Here is a 6,369-nt window from a genome sequence, read left to right as displayed (position 1 = left end):
AGTAGTATTAGTATTATCATTATATTATTATTATTATTATTATTATTATTATCATATTATTATTATTATTATTATTTTATTTAATATTTAAATATATTTATAATATTTTGTAGGAATGATAAACTTATGACAAGATAAGAGTCTTTTGGGACTCTTCTACACTATTACTATTGTTAATTTGTTTTAGCTAATAATAATAATAATAATAATAATAATAATTAATAATAATATTAATGTTATAGTGATAGTACGTAACAGTAGTACTAATATTGATAGTAATAATAATAATAAATAATAAAATTATTATTATTATTATGTAAATAAGATATATATATATATATATATATAATATTTAAATTTTATAAGATATAGCTTTAAAATAGTAAGAGTCTATAAGGACTCTTCAATTATGAATTTCTAATTATTAAAATAATGATTTTTTCTTTTAAAAAAAGAGAATATATTTCATATTCAAATAATTAATCTTTCAATTCAAAATTTTTCTTACATACTTTTTAATTTTGTCTTAAAATTATCACTTAGACTTATTCTTGTGCTGCCATGTGGCTTCTTGTCTTGATTTTAGTTTTGCTTTTATATATATAAAGAGAAAGATTTGAGCATATTTAATTTCTTAAATTGTAACTCGTTTGATCTTCCTAATGTAACAATGTTAAAAACTAACGAGAGGAATAATTTTTCTAGCAATATAAATTTTGACAGTGCTATTTTTTTCTTAATTAATGCACATTTTATATCTTCTTGTCTTCTTCATTTCTTAAGATTAATATAGTACTAGTTGTTTATACTAGAAGATAATACTTTAAAACGCAACAATCTATGCACTCAAAAATAGAAATCATTTTTCCTTAATTAGCAAACAAAACAGTTAATAAGCAATAATATAGATCCACCTTGATCCAGCTGAAACTTGACAGAACTCCACAAATGCTTCTTGATGTTGACTCATATGGTCGGTGGCTTCTGAGTTTACAATCCACATAGAATAAGATTCAGTTAATAAAGCAGTGCTAAAAACATATATAGCACTTAGAGTTGCATTTAGAAATGCTACCTTTTTCTGCTCAGGACATTTACGAGCAAAATGCCGCAGATTTTGGAAATTGTAGCACTTCATCTTGCTCTTGTCTTTCTTCTTGAAAATTATTTTTTTCTTTTTAAAATAAGGCTTGTTCTTTTTCTTAGAGGGTCCTTCTTCGATCTCTTTACCCTTCTCGTTATTTTTTCAATTCTTCTTACACTTGAAATCTGAAGAGTTATTACCACTTGATTCTGCCATAAATGCATTAGAAGCAGCTTTATCAGCACCAAGCCGCTCATCTTCAAGTTCAACATGACGGGCAACATCAAAAAAAGTTTTAATGCTGTCATTGTGGGTTAAGTGACCTTCAAGTGTTCTCAACTGTTAGGAAGTGATCGGATCACTGCTTGAATCTTCTGCTCATCTGAAAGAACGTGACCAACATTTTTGAGTTGAGCTATCATATTTGACATCACCCTAAGGTGTTGTTTGATATTCTGATCATGACACTTCTTGTAAGTGTCAAACTTGATATACAGCTGTCTGAGGTGGGTGACATAAGTACCCCCATATATTCCTCTCAAATGTGCCTAGATGACATTGGCAGTAGGAAATTCCTCACACTCATGTATGAGGTCATCAACCACAGAACTTATAATGATTCCACGTGCAATGGAATTAGCCTTTTTCCAAGCCTTATAAGCTACAAGGTCTCTTCTATATTGTGCAGTATAGCCCTCTTCTTATAGACTTAAGACATGGTTAATACCTTCAAGAGCGTTTTGCTCTTCCAGTACATACCACATCTTACGACTTCAAATGTCGTAGTTGTCTCCATTTAGTTTTTCTCCTTTGTTCAAGTCTGCAATTATGCTTTTTGATGCCATGTCTGTTATTAAGAGACAATCACGCAAGTATTTTATTAATTATGCATGCAAGTTACACATTCAAGCAAATCATTTCACATAAAGTTTTCATGTTTAGTGTATAATCAAAAGGACACTTAAGAATCCGATCATCTTCTACGATCTAAATATTTGACCAAAATTAGAAATTAACTTCTTAATGTGTATTAAAATGATAGCTTTCAATTAAGTCGTTTTAAACTCAAAAAAATGAATGATTCATATAAAAAGGAGATTAACAACTTAATATTTATATTATATAAAGTTAATGAATAACTTCATGTTACAAATCAATCTAAAGATAAAAGTCATTCCACAAGTATTCTAGACGACCTATATACACCCTAAAAGGCTCGCTAGGCCAAATCTCATGGTAAACATCAATTAATCTCTCGCCCTGAGGATCACGGAGAGAACTTACTAAAATAGCTAATGCTTTCCAATCCGAGATTTTACATAATTTTCTAGTTCTTCACGTTTTAATTCAAACAAATGAATAAAACTAGCAACTTTAATACTAGGTGACATCTTAAAAGACTTGAAATCTTTCAATTTCTTCTCTCTTTTCCTTTGTATAGTCCTTTCATTCCGTAACAAATTTTGATTCGTCCTAGGGACACCATTTCGTATGATCTCACGACCTCAAAAACATGCCCTTCAACGACGTGCTCTTCCACTTTGTCTCTTTACTCGGTATCCAGAACTCCCACTTGGAGTGATTCGAGTTTGTCCCCGTTCAGCCATTTCTGAAATAGGAACCAAGAAACAATAAGAATGATTTCACCACTCAATATAACACTTATGTCACAATTTATAGTAGAAGACAAAATCTGTTAAAATTATTATGGAATAATTAAGGGGAAAAAAATATCAACTCTAATTTAACCACTTATTTATTTAAATTATAAAAGGATTCATTATGCCACCTTTATAGGATATTTTCATGTTAATTACTTAAAAAGAAATAGAAATTCTAAAAGAAATTATATGCAAATTACTACACATTTTTTTTATTCAATTAAGTGACTAAAGTGCACAACACTTAATATATTTTCATAAACACTAATATTGAAAAGCATCAACAGGTAACAAGTCACATTTTTCAATTTATTTTTTAATTAAGTGCACATTACAACACTTGCTTTTACAAACTTGCACAACCCTTGAATAGCACAGCACACACATTTACCAAATTGCACAATTTTGTTACTTTTTCACCTGACAAACTGTGCATAGGCACAAGTGCCTGTAATAACAACACATACAACCCCTTTTTTCAACACCAATTCTGTTCCCCTTTTTTATATATTTTGGATTCATCCGAAGAAAGCAAAAAAGATGAAACTGAAATTAAATTTCAGATTCGATCTTAAGACTTTCTAATTTTATTCCAGAATAGAAGGTAATTTTGTTGATTCAAGCCGGGTCTAAACTTCCAATTTTTATTCATGATTTATTTCTAACAGGTAAAATAATATTTCGTTTTAATTTTTTTTTCAAGAATATGAATCTGTCAAGAGATAGGCCTTTTTAAACCTGGCTCTAATGCCATTGAATGCAAATTCGGAGTTAAAAAAATAGTGTTTGTACCTTAATCTGTTGCAGTGAAAGTCATTGAATTTGCTATTGACACAATTGCCCCAAGTCAATCTTTGTTTCTCTAGAAAATGAAGTATTGATTCACAAAATAAAAGTCTCCTTTTGAATTTTTGTTGATGTTCTTAGTTATTGTCTTATTTTGTTTTTCTCATCCATATTCTTTTTTAGAGGAAGAAGCGTATATGTACAAACAGTTACTCAATAATTGTTCCTCCTTATTTTTTAAAATTTAAATGTTCCCTGCTTATCTTTCATATATTAGATAATTAAAACAATAAAAACTAGGTCGAGTCGATCCACATGGGCGATACATGACCCGTAATCTAACAGTAATTTTTTATATTATTGAATGTCCAAAAAAATTCTCTCATATTCATCGTCTTTTGAAACAGAAATGATCTGATCAAATTTTTTATTTTCTTTCATTACTAGTTACTGATTTTAATAATGTCATCTATATGAGCTAAGCGTGATAGCACAACCCAAACACTAATTTGTTGAAGATATTTGGAGTGCATTTAAGAACATAATTTTCTAGCCCGGCCTATATAAGTTCGCTACTTAGTGAACTTAAGCAATTTGGTATATTTATATAGTAATGAACAAGTAAAGTTGTTGGCCAGAAGTAAATGATGTTGTAACGAACATGATTCTAATTTGGATAGAGATGGAGTTGTATTGCAACTCCAAATGCACTTCCGAAACAAAGAATTAGAAGCATATTCATAGTAAGCAAGAGTTAAATGGATTTAAGGAGTGAATTTCCTAAATAATTACTCGAGTTTTGAGAATTTTCTTTACACTAGTTTAAGTGTAAGCGTTTTGCACATCTACCTCACTTTAATGAGTTCAATTTTATAAAATTACTTGAATATAAAAATCTTATAGTTATCACAAAATTATTAACGATTTGATTACTGATGCTAATAATAATAAGAATAAGCGAGACAACGCTAGCTTAACAATCTAATAAACCTTTTACAATAAATTTAGTTAAAACAAATCAAAGCAGGGGAGAATCACAACAATAGTATTTTGACACTAACTCAGCATCACAATAGCAATGTTTTGACACTAACTAACGTCGCAATATATTTAATTATAGTTAACAACTTACCTTACAATTAAAAAAAAAAAAATCAAATATAAAGAATTTTTATTCCTTTAGTTAAGAGTATGATAAGACAAAAACAAACAAAGTATAAAAAACTCAACTGAGCAAACAAAAGTAACAAAACATTAATTTAAAAATTAGCACCTTTTACAATTAAATTTTACTAATCCAAGTAAAAGGAGACAAAGACGGACAAAATTAGAAAACGTCAACGAAAATTTGCGTATGACATGTTTGAAATATCTCACCGAATATTTTTATATTTTTGGACTTTCATTCAAAGAACCTCATGATATTTGAAACATCAAGGTATAATGTTGTTTACAAAATTGAGAAAATAGTGAAATTAATTACAACAAACAAATGCATAGCAACAAAATATAATTAAGGTAGAGTTATTTTGACGTTAATCTGTACATATAGATTTAACACTTAACTATAACCTTATATTTTTGAATTCAACAAATAAGTTTAACTAAAGAGTCAACTATAATACTAACAAATAATATAGCAAGATATAATTAAATAACATAATCAAAACTAAATTATAATTAAACAAAGAATGAAAAAAGAGATAACCTTATATTTTTGGTTATTTCATTCAGCGGCAACATACTTGGTTCGTCCATTTCTTCGGTCAAAATTTTCAATTAAAAGAGAAACACGAGAAATTATATCAATTGTTGATTATTTATAATTCATATATAATCGTTAAATCTATTGATAAAAAAAAAACATATAAAGGATGATTATAATAACTATAAGAAGACGACTTCAAAAGCAAAATAAGAGAAAAAAATAGAAATAGAAGAATGGTGCATTTTTGGTCAATTGTAATCCAAAATATTGTTTAAATAGAGTTATAGAAATTATTTTTGTATATAAAGTAAAGTTTTAATTAATTTAAAAGTGTTATATATTTAGATCAATTGAATTTAATAATATTAGGTATTAGGACTTTTGGTAGTTTTAAATGGGGAAGGATTCAACAATTAAAATGTTTTACATGGATTGAATGAATAAAAGATTCAATAACTTCAAAATATTTAAATATTAAATATTTTTTTAACCTAATCCAAAGAAAGAATTACATGATTCAAATAAAGGAGAATTTAATACATAAAGATTAGTTGTGCCATATATTTTAGGATATCTTAATTACAAATTCTTCTAATAGCTCTTACCATATATTTTATGACTCCTTAATTATTAATTCACCTAATACCTCTTTTTATATATTTTAGGACTCCTTAATTTTAAATATTATAAATATAATAATTAAGTCATAATTGCAAGATAGTGAAAAAATTATTTTGTCTAACAGAGAGACTTTTAATGAAGGGCAAAAAATTCAAATCACTTTTCTAAGGTATTCACACTTTTAGTATATTATAGATATCACTTATATTTTATTTAGAATCATAATATCAGTCAATTATCACTATAAATACCTCAAAAATTTTCTTCTCTTTTAGTTGACATGCCATGTTATTCTTTTTATACATACATACATACATTTTATACATACACACACATATATAACCATTTAATTCATCAAACTCATTTAACCTAATCTTATTCTCTTTTTTTTTTTACATTTTTTTTTGAAAAAAAATCATCAATTTATTTCTCATGCTTAGGAATTCTTTACCACATTTAAACTTTACCATATTATTTCTCTCTCTCTCTCTCACACACACACACACACA

This window comes from Capsicum annuum, unplaced genomic scaffold (assembly GCF_002878395.1).
Source record: "Capsicum annuum cultivar UCD-10X-F1 unplaced genomic scaffold, UCD10Xv1.1 ctg77920, whole genome shotgun sequence".
NCBI lineage: Eukaryota > Viridiplantae > Streptophyta > Magnoliopsida > Solanales > Solanaceae > Capsicum > Capsicum annuum.
The sequence above is the reverse complement of the archived record's forward strand: the minus strand, read 5'-3'. Positions refer to the sequence as shown.